At 36.3% G+C, this 15,855-nt stretch overlaps 1 pseudogene; it reads left to right on the forward strand.

Annotated features, from left to right (window-relative positions):
* Positions 1-2,206: 2,206 nt before the first annotated feature.
* LOC125829018 (glucan endo-1,3-beta-glucosidase, basic-like) lies at positions 2,207-3,622 on the forward strand (annotated as a pseudogene).
* Positions 3,623-15,855: the final 12,233 nt, after the last annotated feature.

Below are 15,855 nucleotides of genomic sequence, written 5' to 3' on the forward strand. Positions count from 1 at the left end.
TGATTAGATTCCAATCTGGTAAACTGCAAAATTTTAATTATTGTTTAATCATTGATTTGACTCGGTCATTTATTCCCTCACCTAAATTGGAGGTAGTACAAAAAGAATTGACTTTACTAATTTAAGGTTTTACCTTATATCACGTCAATCAAAGTCAAAAATAGAGGTGCATTTCACTAGTTAATTATTATTTTTTTCATTTTGCCCTTCATTTAATGATAATTTTAAGTCAGTGTTAAATTAGGTCTTAGATCTAACTCACACCCCAAAAGCTAGCTCAAAGGGAGGAGGATTGTCCAAGCCTTATAAGGAGTCCACTCATCTCATTAACCACCGATGTGGGACTTTTGTCATTCTTTAACACCCCACCTCACGCCCAGTGCTTAGCATCTGGTGCGTGGGCAATTTTTTATTTTGGGGGCCTCAACATCGGGTGAGACGAGCCCTGCTCTGATACCATGTTAAATTAGGTCTTAGACTTAACTCACACCCCAAAAGCTAGCTCAAAGGGAGGAGGATTGCCCAATCCTTATAAGGGGTCCACTCATCTCATTAACCACCAATGTGAGACTTTTGTCATTCTTTAACAGTTAATTATTCATAGTTATGATTTATAGTTTGAATTATTTATATTTTCAAGAATAGTTTGAAAATAACTAGAAAAAACAAAAATTGGAAAGTGGTATTCAATTTACGTCGTACACTTTTTTTCTTAATGGATATGCATTGCCTTCAAAAATTTCAACCTCACTTACTGTCTTCAAATTTTGAATAGAATATGTAGTTATATCTTTCTAAGCCCCTTGAGATGAGAAGGATCAGTCTTGATAAATGCAGGTCATAGACAAAAATACCAAATCATTTTGCTTTTTAGAAAAAAATACCAATTTTTTTTTTTTTGAAGAGGGGAATGAACAAGCAATGCAAACAGTATAACAAATGGATTGAATTTGAAGTCAATGTTGATAGCTATGTCCACAGAAAAGCCGCCATTAAAATAATACTACATATAAAAAGAAAATGCCGCCACTAATAAAATGGATTTATATAATTATGGTCTAGTCTAAGTGCCAAAGCTTTTCCAATAATACTTTGTTGCAACTTGCTTGCTTCTAAGCTTCCACTAATCCTTTGAATTATTAAACAGATAGCTGGGTCAATATCGTTTAATTACATAGAATTATATTCCTCCGAAGAGTGTTTTTTATATTCCTTTTGTTTAAATTTGTTTGTCATATTTTTTCTCGCTTATTTTATTTTTTATTTAATATGTTTTTTTTTTTTCTAATTTGATAACTTTTTAATTGCAACATCTCATATGACATACTTAAGACCAAAAAATATATTTTATTACGTTATTTATATTTGTAGTTTAATTCCTTTGGAACATGTAATTGGATTTCAAAAGCTGTACTACTTGTTTTCATAAATATAAGACCCATAATTTATTGTGCAAGTATCTTAAAATTCAGCTTATAACCAAAGGTGGGCCATAGGTGGGTACATATGTACTCGTTAACATTCAGAAATTTATATATATATATATATAGAAAAACTAACAGAAACTACATATAACTAACCATGTCCCTGGAAAGTAAAACTCCCCTTGACCATTGAGGTATTACACTCAAGAAAGTTAACTCTACATATTTGATAGTACCTTAAATGCTTAAACTCATATTAAAACAAAGTAAAGTTAAAGTATTAACTTAGAGCTCATATTTGATCAATTTTTAGTATTGTTCAAGCTATTAGTGACCAATCGAATATGACATTATCCGATAATTGTCACTGTAAGTTTCGCTAATACTTAAATTAAGATAATATTAATACACTCAGAGTCTTCAAATCATGGATTCGTCTGTGCATATAACTATATACAAGTTTTGTAATGTGAAGGCCGCATTTGAACTTTCAACTTCACCAACATCTTCAAACTTGTCATTCCTTTTTTGTACAAAATGATCAAGTTGTTGTATGGACATGTGATTAAACGGGCCCCCCTGGCGGCTCTTAAGTTCGTTAGCCTAAAGATAACAAATAATTAATAATATTATCAGTCGAATTTTATATTCAAGGCTACTATATATTTATATATATATCTAATATACTTTATTATAATCTAAATATAAATAGTTTGAAGTTCATCTTAGTTTCTATCAACAAACCTTGTTCTCATCACATAAACATACACTACTAAGTACTAATGGCTGCTATTTTGCTTCTTGGATTACTACACCAGCATTGACACAACAGGTATTTACTTGAAAGTTATTTTTCATATCAAACTTGTCTACTTTTCCCAAATTAAATTGCACAACCTTCATTTAGTAGTCCTTTCGTTTAAAAAAGAATGACCTACTTTTCTTTTATTCTGTTTAATAAAGAATCCTCTTTCCTTTTTTTAAATAGGGGGAGTAATAGTTATTTTCTAGTTTTGGGGTAAAACTCACCGGCTTTTCATATTTTTTCATCTTTGGAAGAAATCCATAGATTGATTAAGTTTATAACACCATTTTGCAGTTCTTATGGAACAGGGGCTGAATCAGTAGGTGTTTGCTATGGAATGCTAGGCAACAATTTGCCTTCACATAACGACGTTATACAGCTCTACAAGTCAAGAAACATAAAAAGATTGAGGCTTTATGAACCATATCATGAAGTTTTACATGCCTTAAGAGGATCCAACATTGAAGTTATGCTAGGAATTCCCAATTCAGATGTCAAGCATATTGCTTCCAGTGGGAACATGCAAGATGGTGGGTAGAGAAAAACGTTCGAGCTTTTTATCCAGATGTTAATATTAAGTACATTGTTGTTGGAAATGGAATAAGCCCTTTCACAGACACATCTCATCTTACCTCACATCTTGAAACTGCCATGAGTAGAATTTATAATTCAGTTTATTTCACTGGTTTGGGATACAACGTCAATGTCACAACGTCTATAGACATGACATTGATGGGAAAATCTTATCCACCATCTCAGGGTTCGTTTAGGGACGATGCTAGGAAGTTTGTTGATCCTGTTGTTGAGTTTTTAAGAAATGCAAATGCACCTTTGCTTCTTAATGTTTATCCTTATTTTAGCTACTCGAGTAATCCAGGGCAGATTTCTCTCCCCTATGCTATGTTTGCTGCACCTAATGTGGTGGTACAAGACGGTTCATATCAATATAGGAACTTATTTGATGCAATGGTGGATTCTGTTTATGCAGCCCTCGATCAAATACCAGGACGGCCAGATCAGAGCTCTATAAGGATTGTTGTGTCTGAGACCGGTTGGCCATCTGCTGGTGGATTTGGAGCCACAACAGATAATGCAGCAACATACTTGAGGAACTTAATTCAACATGCTAAAACGGGTACTCCAAGAAAGCCTCTGCCTATTGAGACATATTTATTCGCAATGTTTGATGAGAATAACAAAAATCCAGAGCTTGAGAAACATTTTGGATTGTTTTCCCCCAACAAGCAGCCCAAATATCAACTAAACTTTGGAACTTCTGACATTTCTGCTGAAACTAATGTCACTACTTCTTCCCTCATAAGTGAGATGTAAGAAGAGACATTTGAAATCTCTTTACGTAAGTATTGCTTGGATGGAAAACTTAGTACCAACAAGAGAAATTTTTCTTTTTGAAATTAGATATTAAATTACATTGTGCGGTTTGTGTAAGTTCACATGGATTGTTAACCAGAGGCAATGCAATCTCCGAGTCGTGTTATAACTTCCTTTATTTCTTCCTGATGTTGATCATCTTACAGCAATTTTGTAAGTTTGTAAATTTCATATTCCAGAGATTTTGGATGGAGTAGTGAGTAACTAGGAGTTCTTAGGTAATGGCACAAAATCATTGTCAAACATTTGATAAAAGAAAAGAGAAGGCTCAGATCACTCACCTCTAGTAATACAATATTCACAATCAACAGAGATTATAGAAAAAAACTTTCATGATATTGAAATTTTGGACCAAACATGTGACTGTCTTACCACTGCTTGAGGAGAACTGGTAGCTGAGTTTGTGGGAAATCCATCTCTTTTTTCATTACAAGCTGAAGAAAGTGAAGAAAGATTTGGTCATGTGTCACGACTCAAAAACTCGAATCATGATGACACCTACCATAACCCACCAGTAGGTAAGCCGACCCATATCTCAAAACGACAAGTCACAGATATATTGGGTAGAAATAACGACCAAAGGGGAATTTAAAGTAGTTCCAAGATACACAGCGAAAAACAGAGAACAATAATATATACAAAAGAAGCAAAAGTACAAGATCCAAACCCACGACCTGGTGGACATCAGTACAAAGCTACTATACGAGTACAAGTCCCAAAAGTGGACCAAAAGTACAGACTTATCTCAAAAATAAAAGATTAGCCACAACCTATATACAGAAGGATATAGGCTAAAATAGGACGCCATCAACTCAACCTCAGTCTCCGAAGATCCCCGCAGCTAGCCCAAATCAACGCTTACGGCTGGCACTCGGAACTGTATAAAAAATAGATAAAAAGTGTAGTATGAGTATCAAGGCAACATGTGTCTAGTACGCATCATAGGCCGACTGAGCTAGGAAAGTAAAAACAATAATGAAAAGCAAGAAAGTAAAGCAACTAGAGGTCATAACAAGGATATGATAATGGAAAGCCTAACTAGAAAGCACAGGAGTATAGAAAAGGACGAATATTAGCGAACAACTAACTATAACCTTGCTTGACCCCATAAGCCCAGAAGGTACACTCGTAGAATATATGATATATGAACATGCGACCACAACTTAGTAGAATAGATAACATACAATTCCAGCACAAGTACAATATAGTCCAAACTCTTCGTCTTTACGCTGAGTCTCTATGCACAATAAACATAGACAATCACAGCACAATAAGCCATTTTGGTTATATTATGGAACCCATATGCAAACTATTAGTGTACCAGTGTGGTATTCGATCCATTAATTAGCATGTACTATTGTGGTATCCTATCCATTCAGAAATATCTATCGGCGTGATATCTGACCCACTCATCAAACACATACCACAATCACGATGAATAACAATCATACTTGTACGCCAAGCAAACACACTCATTACATGCGATGAAAAACATTCGACATGTCAAATCATGGATTTTCCTATTTGCCTAATTATATATATAGCCTGCAATAATAACAAAGAAGTTGACAAGAACATATAACATAAACGGTACACAAACAACCATCACCTACCTCAAATCAAGCCTTGAAAACTCTTAAGAACTTGTGCTTTCCCCTTGTTACAAATTCTGGATTGTTCTTGGTCTAAGACAATAACAAAATAACATAATCAATGAATAATGACCTCATTAAACTTGGATTATTACTTAATACTAACCCTAGACCAATGTCATGATCATTCTACCAAAAACAGGGGATTTTTCCACCATTAGTTTGAGTCAAAACCCTCCCTTAAGTGTATCACCCTAGATTCTAAGGCTTAAGAATCAAAATACAAGTTAAGGGAGTAGTTAAGTTACCTTTACTGAAGAAATTGGTGAAAAAATTGAAGACAATTGTCCTAAGTCGCCTTTTCTTTTCCCAAGAATGAAGTTGCAGAATAATGAGAGGTTTTGACATGTTTTCTCCATTAATTCTTAACTGACCCACTATAGCGGCCACCAACTTGCTATAGCGGCTCCGCCATAAGGGGACCACCCGCTATAACGGAAATTAATTCCCTTGCTAGAGCGGCGTGACATGCACCCACTATAGCGGATTGCACGGGACAAAAACTCGACATTCTCCCCAAAAGCTCCCCTTTCACAACACACCTTCGAACCTTGATGTTCTAAACTAACTCTTCCACACCAAGTTCGACATTAGAAGTTCTACTTACCAAATTTGATTATGAAAATGTTATAGATTCCTCAATGTCTTAGCTATTAGAAAAACCAAGTCAAGCTTGGACATTCTTCCTATTTCATTCCCAGATTTCCCTGAACTACACCTCGCTCAGATTTCGCCTGTGACTGGACTAGTTTAAAACTTTCAAGTCACGACTCAAAAAGTTTTCTTACCTAATTATTTCACCATTTATCTATCCATAACGACTGGAAGGTGTCGTTACAGCACTTAAAGGAAAAATTACCTTATTAGACGTACTCCACTATCATATATACAAATCCTACCTATAATTAAAAAAATACATATATTACCACTAATTAAGAATTTTATACCGTGTTTGAGAAAGATACACTCAAATACACATATCCCTAAACAATAGTCTAAATTAGTTATTTGCACAATTAAACCATCTCCAATTTATGCTCCCGTGTCAACCAACTCTCCCTCTCTCTCATCAACCTCTTAGCCCACATCCTCCACCACCAATCTCTTTCTTCCTTTGTTCTATCTGCCATGATTTTACCATTAAACCTCTAAAAACTAAATCTCGAACAACTACATTACAAGTTAAGGTGTGTATCTATTTAACCATTATTCAAAGTCATACATGTGACATATTTCAATTTATTTTGTCTTGTAATTTTCAAAATTTAAGGTCAAAATCCAACGATCCTATCGGATCGACGAATGTTGTAGCAGCAACAAAAGTCACAAGCCTTTTAGATCCTTCAACGCATTGTGAGGATAACCCTTTGTTGATCGTTTTAGTTCTACTTCGAGGCTTATGGTTACTTAAAAAATGGCATGAAAATTGGAGCACTGACTATTTTCTATAATGGACTGGTTGCAATTTTTTATGTCACTAACAACAAGGCAGCGGATATTCTAAAGTTAGCAGAAAGGTAACAAATTGTATATATTTTTCATCATAAATATCTGACACAATATTGATGTATCTTATACATTATTGGGTTAAGATCATATGTATCTAATTTTTTATTAGTGTATGTGATTAAGGGTGTGTTTGGTATGATTTCTTTTTCCTAGAAAATACTTTGTTGGAAAACAAGTGGATTTCTAACTTATTTTTTCATATTTGGTTGATGAGTAAAAAATATTTTTAATGTTTGGTTGGTGAATAAAAAACATTTTCCAGAAAATATCTTTTATTTTTGGCTTGAGACTAGAAAATACTCTTTAGAAAAATAATTTTCAACCTGAAAATCAACTCTGATAATTGATCTAGGACCTGACCCTAACACCTGAACTAGGACACAACCCCGACAATCATTTTAAAATCTTACGCAGCACCTAACTCAGACTTCCGACCCTGAAGTATTTTTCAAAAATAATTTTCTTTTTAAAAAAAGAATTTGACGTATTGGCGGAATGTGGGGGGGGGGGGCTGGGGGTGACTTGTATATGTCAATACATGCAACTAACATGTATCTACACATTATTTAGTTTTTATCAATGTATTTGATTATGTATACATATATCTGACAAAATATACGCATGTATTTGAATAAGACTTCATGAATTTGATAAAGCGTACGTGTTTATGAGTCAAGAAGTCTAAACTTGCTAAATCGCCAAAAAAAGAGAAGAATTTTGATTGTTTAATTTTTTTTAGGAGTTGTGATATGACATATCCTCTAAAGTTGTTACAACCATAATTTTCTCCTTAATTAATAACTTTCAGTTTTATCCCTTAATCAGACACACTCTTGAATTAATGGTTTCAATTATTGTTGCGAAATAGAGTTAGAATAGGAGCAGTATACCTTGTATCCTAACCCTAATCCTATTCTAACTCAAATGTGTCTCCTTAGATTTGTAGTTGTACTAGGACTCTACTTGTAGTTGTATGTAATTGTATAAGTAGCATACATATTGTACGCAATTATTATCAAGAAATAATATCCTCCCTTCTCTCTGGTTATGTGTTTTCTACATGGTATCAAAGCATTAACACACACAAACCTACGTTGCATCAAACTTGTTCAAGAACCAATGACTTCCTCTTCACTGTAAGCCTCTTTATCCGTCTCAACTTCTTCATTGCACCATCTTATGGTTGTGTGTCCTATCAAACTTAGACCTACCAATTACCCTATATGGAGAGCACATATTCTAAAACTGATGCAAGTAATGAAGATCACTAAGTTGGTCCAAGAAAAGAAACTTGATGAAGTTGAAAATCCAGCCAAAGACAACAATGGAAAGGTAGTTAATGGATAATAGAAAGCTTTCGACACTAATTGGGATGAGCAAGATGTTCAGCTAAGAACCTGGATCTCAGGAACAATGACTGAAGAGAGCATGTATCTCATTAATGGCTACTCAAAAACCAAAGAGATGTGGGAGTGCTTAGAGGAAGCTTACCTTCAAGCAACTAAGGATAAAGAGTTCCAACTTAAGCTACAAATGCAGAATATTAAGTTAAGAAACCAGAAACTTGATGAGTACTTGAAAGAATTCAAAGGCATATGTGATGGACTTGCTTCCATACACAAGTCAGTTGATGAAGACAACAAAGTCATTAACTTTGCCCGAGGACTAGATCCAAAGTACAGGACATTTAAGACTATTATGTTGGGAAAGCCTCCATATCCTACCTTTAATTAATTTGTCAATGCTCGTAGAGGTTTTAACATGAGAGAAGAAAAGGAAGAGGGGCCCCAACAAGACTATAATATGACATTTACTTCACAGAGAGGTAGGGGTTGAGGGAGTTACAATCACATGAGAGGTAACTCTAGTTTTAACTCAAGAGGAAAAGGGTTCAGGGCTGCTGGACAGTCAAATAGTAATCAAAACAGTCAGAATATGCAGACTACAAACACTGAGAAAGGAAAACCCATGCCTTATTTATGTCAAATGTGTGGTAAAACAGTCACACTGAAGTGCTTCTACAAGTGGGATTACTCTTATCAAGCTAAAGATGATCTTCCGCGGGCCCTATCTGCTATGAACATGCAAAAACCACATGTGAAGATGTTGCAATGTATGTGGGTTTTGGTGAAACAACTCACATGACAAACACATCAGCTAATTTATTTGATCTTCAAATCTATAATGGGACAGAAAACATAATTGTAGGGAATAGTTCTCAATTAGCAATTACACATGTTGGAAATCTCAACAAGTCAGGTTTGAAAGTTAAAGATATACTGGTAATTCCTAAAATCACAAAGATTTTCTCTCAGTTAGTAAACTTGGAAAATACAATTTTGCAACTCTTGAGTTTGATGAATTTGGTTTTCTTATTAAGGATAAGAAGTTAGGAACACCACTGGCCAAGGGCTCTAATGCAGGAGGACCCTACCAACTGGAAGACAAATATCTATTTGCCTTAACAACAACACAAGATTGGAAGAAGTCAGAGAGTATTTGGTGCTCTAGATTAGGACATCTTAGTTTGAAGCCTTTAAATTTTTTGAGTAGCAATAAATGCATTGATGTTAGGAGTTGGAACAAGGTGTCTTGTATCTGTACTAGTTTTCATATAGGGAAAAGTTGTAAACTTTCTTTTGAGTTAAGAAATAAAATTGAACAGATTCCTTTATACAAAATGCATTGTGATCTTTGGGGACCAGCACTTGTTGAGTCTTCCCAACATATGAAATACTATGTGATATTTGTGGATGATAATACTAGATATACTTGGCTTTATCCTTTGAAGAAGAAATCTGAATTCTTTAAAATCTTTCTCAAGTTTCAACAAATGGTAGAAAGAAATTTTTCAAAAACCAATTTGGTGATCAGATAAGTATTTCGGGATTCACCAAAGTGTTCTGTGATGCCAATTTAGCTCGCCAAATATTACAGACAGAGGTGGTGTAAAGCCATGTCAAGAAGGTGAGAAGAGGAGCACTCAGCGCATTGTCTGCTAGGTCCGCGAGCCCGACCTACTTCATCAAAGGTTAAAGAGCAATTGGTGAAAAGACAAGCTAAAAAGGGTGAGAAAGAGAGCACTCGGTGCATCGCCGATCGTTTCGGCGAGCCCGACTTACTTCGACGAGTGACTCCAATGCTGAAATTTTGGGAACATATAAATGCAATTTTCAAAACAAGAAAGGGAGTTCCCACATTGTCCAGTTCTGGGTTTTTGATCTTGAACATTCTAAAGCATTGTTTTACACTTTTGAGTAGAGATTTAGGGTTTGTTTTATTTTTAGCTTCAATTTGAGCATTTGGAGACTTGTGGATTGTTCCCAACTTGATGGAAAACTTTGTTGGTAACGATTTCTTGTTCTTTATTATGTTAGGCTTAAACCCTCATTCTTCGGGGTGTGATTATGTAGTTGAATACTTCAATTAGCTTATGTGTGTTGATATTTACTGATTTTATTGTTGATTTAAAGTGGGTTCAATTAATAGTTTTTGTTTTAATTGAGGAATTGTAGTTGCAAATGCAATTCTAGTTTAGTACTCTAAGCTTGCTTGAGAAAGAAGTGTTGGAGTTAAATTATTAGTTGATGATTGTAGTGATTGTGTTGTTACGGATTTAGCTTGAGAAAGTGGGTCTGAATGCAATCTTACAAATCTAGCTTGAAAAAGTAGATTGATTAAGGTAATTGGTTGTTAATTTATGTTGTGCTTGTCGAGGTTCGAAAGAACTCGCTTGATTCGTAATAGTTGATGGAGAAATGACTATTGCACCCAAATAGCCTACCCACAAAGATTCAATGAAATTTAGTAAATAATAATCACCCATTTTACAAAATTGACATTCAATTTGCCACACTCCCAAGAAACACTCTCTATTTGTTTACCCCTGTTAACAATAGTCGTAATTCGGTTACCCAAATCCCCCCATTTGACATTAAGGGGTGGTTTGGTAGAGTGTATACGAACAATGCAAAATAGGGTGCATTAGTAATGCTTTAGTAATGCTTGCATTAGTAGTGCTTGCATTAGTAATGTGTGCATTAGTTGTGAAAGCATTATTTCTTATACATTGTTTGGTTTGATGTATTAGAAATAACACATCTTGAATAATTTCTATTTAAAAATATATGTTTACAAAAATATCCTTCACACTTTATTTATTTGTACACTTCCTTTGCAACAAAGTTCTTTGCTAAAACATTAAAAATGATTTCTTTGCTAAAACATCATTAACTCTTCTTCTTCTTCTTTTTCTTTTTTCAAAAATAATATTAAATAGTTGTACTATTGCATCAAAATATTTTTGTGAAAAGTTGGCAAAGAATTTTTTTTATCAAATTTATCGTCATAATAGTAAAAAATTTGATTAAATTATGTTGAAATTAGATTATTTTTTTAAAAAAAAGATACTTAAGAGGCCATAAAGCCTATTAAGACACCAAAAAATGAAAAGACACTGAAAAGCAAATCAAAATAAAAACAAAAACTTATGACAACAAAGAAAATGAAAAGGCTTTAAGGGTAGTTTTGTAATTATTTAATCTAATGCAAGTGTTAAATGCTATGTATTACTAATACCTGGAATTCTTTGGTATTAGTAATACACAACTTATACACAGTAGAGTGTATAATTAATGCTTGCATTAGTTATACATGGCATGAAAAAGCATATCAAACAAGGTACTACTAATACACACACCTAATACATGCATTATATTTTCTAATACACTCTACCAAACGACCCCTAATTGACAAAACCTTGTCATTTATTTTATTGTTGCGAAAATGTCTACATATAAAAATGATTAGAACACGATTTTACTTCATAATAGAATTCTTGAACGTATCACTCCCTGTGGGATCAACCCCAACTCTTAGTTGGGTTTATACTTGTTAGCGACCACCTACACTTAGAATCAGATGAAGTGTAGTTGAGCTTTATCAACAATGGTGTCACTGCTAGGGAGTGGTGTTTAGAATTCATTTATTAAAATTTAGTCGTGAACTGATTTTGTTGTAGTTGAATCAACTTATTTGTGTTTATTGTTGGCTGCTCTTAAACAGGTGAAGAGATGAGTGTCAATGGGAGCAATGCCAGCCAACTTGGGAACAACGATGACATCGGTAATTTGCACGATGTCAATGAAGATCAGTTGGGAAGTGCGGGTGCTATTTGATTGCCTCTAATTGTGGGCAATGCGGTGTTCCTTGTGACCAGCACTATGTTGCAGCTATTGCAAATGAAAGGTCTCTTTGGAGAACTTGCTCATGAGGACCCTCATGACCACATCCGAAACTTTGTGGATGGGTGTGGGCCATTTTCTTTCAAGACCATAACTCAGGAGTCGGTCCGACTTCAATTGTTTCCCTTTTCTCTAATGAGGGAGGCAACAAAGTAGTTGGCCGATTTACCAAAGGAATCAATCACTTCTTGAAAGGAGCTCACTGATGCGTTTTATGCAAGGTTTTTCCCTCCCTTAAAGATGGTGAAGTAGAGATTCAGAACTTTAAGTGAGTGGATGATGAACCCAGTCACGAGACATGGTTGAGGTTCTAGAAGTTGGTGCTCTAATTTCCAACTCACGGACTATCGAAAGATGTGTTATTGCAATATTTTTACCGAAGCCTCGACTAAGTCAACAAAAGTGTGGCAGACCAGCTCATTCGAGGAGGAATCATGAAGCAATCGTTTGATATAGAATTTATCTTTCTTGATGAGATGACAAAAATCAATCGAGCTTGGTACACTAGAGAAGATCAGGTGTCTCCTTTGAACTTTGGGATGACAAAGGAACAATTGGAAAAGAACTAAGAGCGAGAAGAAAACATAGCTAAGATGATGAACCAAATGGACCTATTGATGAAACATGTTCCAAGGCTGTGAATGTGGTTGGAGTTAGTGGAGTGAATCCCGATGAAGCACACTTTGAGGCCATGTACAATGAAGAAGTACATTTCTTGGCAAATCAGACAGGTGGTTCCCGTCTGAACTATCCAAGGCTAGGCAGAAATCAAGGTTGGAACAAGGATCGTGATGACGGTTGGAGAGACCGAGATAGGGAATGGCGTGATCATGGTACGAATTGTAGGGAGCGGGATGGTGACAAAGAACGATATGTGCCTCCCTATGAGCATCAAAAGCCAAAAGAGACAAGGGTTGATCCTGAAAATTTATGCACCGAAGATATGTTTGCTCGCATTCTCAACAAAGTGGAAGGATCAGACAATGTGCTAAAGGAAATGAAATATGACGTCTCTTATCTGAACCAAATAGTTACTTCACATTCGATATCTATTAAGCAGCTATTTACATATGGGTCAGATCTCGACTCATTTGAATCCAAGACTTAAAAGAGGCTTACCGAGTGATACCATGGTTAACCCAAAGAATGAAGCTTGAAAGCATTTCTTCGTCGTGTCATGATGTTAAATAAGGCGCTTCTTGGGAGGCAACCCAAGGCTTAGTTTGTTTTTGTTATTTGAATAACAGTTGTTAGATGTGCAGGGTGAAAATTCAAAGTTTGGAAGAAATAGGCAATTGGACGAACTCAAAACCCATTTGATGATCCACCGAGTGGGTCGGTGAGCCCGATGTGGATAAATTTTTTGACCAACCAAAGGGTTGGAGTTCTGGTAAATTTGGCAGGAAAAAGTGTCATTTGGCGCATCGCTGAATGGGTCAGCGACATAAGTGGATATCACCGATCAAGGCACGAACTAAAGGATCAAAAGGGATTCCAATCGTTTAAAATTCAAAACTCTTTTTTATTTTGAATTTTTTAAATCTTGCACTCTTTCACCCTAATATTAGATTATATTTCTTGTCAAATTTGTGTGTGGGTATCGTCGCATAGTTGAATATTGTCGCTTTGCTTGCTTTTCCCAGTTTGCCCATATCGTTCAGTTATCTGTTTCTGAGGTTCGTGTCCTATATTTTCTTTATATTTTTGCCATATCCTAAGCATGTTCGTATAATTGTTAGATCTATTGTACAATATTGTGTACTTGGTTGATTTTGAACTGTGGGTTGTTGATCGAATTCGTTAGATTTCATGTTTAGCCTCCTATAGTTTAAATTTCATGTTTAAATTGCATAAAATTGCGGGTGTGTGGTTATAGCATGTTGGGTCTAGTGTGGGTGAAGTCTAAGTAACCCGAATCGTATTGATCAATTGAATTTGTCCAATGATAGATCGGGTGACGTCATTCTTAAGGGCAAAAGACATTGATTGGTCGATTTTAGATAAAATGGGGGAAGTCTGAGTACCCCGGGGTTGGTAATGATATGAGGTAGGTGCTAATTGCATAGAATAGGGCTTTAATTTGGTTCCCGTAGGTTGTGCATTGAAAATTAGGGGGTCAGGGTAGAAATCTGGCACGAGAAGCTGCTCGGCGAGCTTAGTCTAGCTCACCGACTGACTCGGCAGTTCGCCAACTGACCCCTCACATCGCCATTTTACCTTGAAAGTTAGCTTTTAGCCTCTGTAACATTCGGCGATATGCATGTGCTCGTTGAATGCCCTTGTGGTTGGCATTTTTCAGCCCATATTTTTTAAAATCATTCTGTGATATTCGGTGAGCTACCCTTGGCTCGCCGATTAAGTTTGGCGATTCGTCGATTGACCCTGGACCTCGCCCACTTGTTCTGAATTCTATGCATTTTCGGTCTGTAAATTTTGGCGAGCTAATGAGTTCGGCATCTCGCCGAGCTAGTCGGTGAGTTTTTCTACAACTTTCAAATTTGATGTTTCACTGACCTATTTCATATGCATTCGTTCGTTTTGTGTTGTCTTGCAGATATGGCTAGACCTAAGGTACCTTGAAGAAACCAATCACCCAGAAAGAGAGCACGAAGAGTGGTCATTTCTGAGGAGGTTGCTCCTCCACGATCAATGCGACCCAAACTTCCTCCGACAGGGGAAAAGAACAGATAAATGAAAGGGACCTGCGTAGCCGAGTCCCATTGATTCCAACTCCGACACCATGGGTATAGACTCCACCCACCTCACCACTTTTGAGTCTGATCGTGAGGACAATTCGAGGTCTAGATCACCGCCCTTCGACTCTGAACTCGAGGATGATCAAATCCTTCAGAGAAGACGGGTTGAGTTGCGCTCCAAGGTGCTGCATGATCTAGCGAGACTGCCAGTACTCTCAACTCCTCCTCTACCTCCAATGCAGGCAGTTGAGCAGGCACCGCAAGTTCCCCCGATACAGGCACCACTGATGGGGTGGTGGACAGGTACACAATTGTGTGGGACACCATTTGGTTTCATAAATTCGAGAGGTTTACACAGACCCGAGGCTCTTATATACGCAGAGTACGGGAGGTTGGTCCCAAAGGGCAAGAAGAAAGCCAACTCATTTTCACCTGTTGATCATGTGGTGGTGTGAGGTAAAAAGGTAAAGTGTAGTAGTTTGTATATCAATGAGGTGTTGGGGTCCACAGTCAATGTGATACATTTCTTGGCGGACAAGATTCAGAAGAAAACCCCCACGACCTTAAGGGGTGGTTGGCTCACTTGATTTCTGACATTACACCACTGTGGATTGAGCCAGGGATCCAAATCGAGAAGAAGGACCTGAATGTAGCTGCAAGGTACTGGTTCGGATTCATTAGCAGCACACTAATGCCATCACAGAATGAATCTATCATCAGGCATTCGAAGACAGCTTTGTTGGGATCTATTATTGAACGGGATAGACTAAATCTCGGGATGATCATTGAGAAGGAGATGGCCATGAGGGCCAAGAAGATCCAAATATAACTTTCATTGCCGGTGCTTGATGTTTGCGTAATCGAGGACACAACTTCCAATGCAAGTGTCTACGATCGTGCAATAGTATAATAACCCAACCAAGGGTTGGGATCGTCCTAAGAAAGTGGTTTTGAGAATTTATAGAAAAATAAAATTTTGTTCTAACTAGTCGTAGTTAAAGACATTAACGAGTAAAAATATTGTAAATTAAAGAGGGAGGACACAAGAGTGTCAATTAACAATGGGGGGTTTTGTCACTAGTAAGTAAAAACAACAAAATAAACAAGGGTTTCTAAATAATGAGAGGGGATCCT

This window comes from Solanum verrucosum, unplaced genomic scaffold (genome assembly GCF_900185275.1).
Source record: "Solanum verrucosum unplaced genomic scaffold, falcon-dt-bn FXZP01000007.1, whole genome shotgun sequence".
Taxonomy (NCBI): Eukaryota; Viridiplantae; Streptophyta; class Magnoliopsida; order Solanales; family Solanaceae; genus Solanum; species Solanum verrucosum.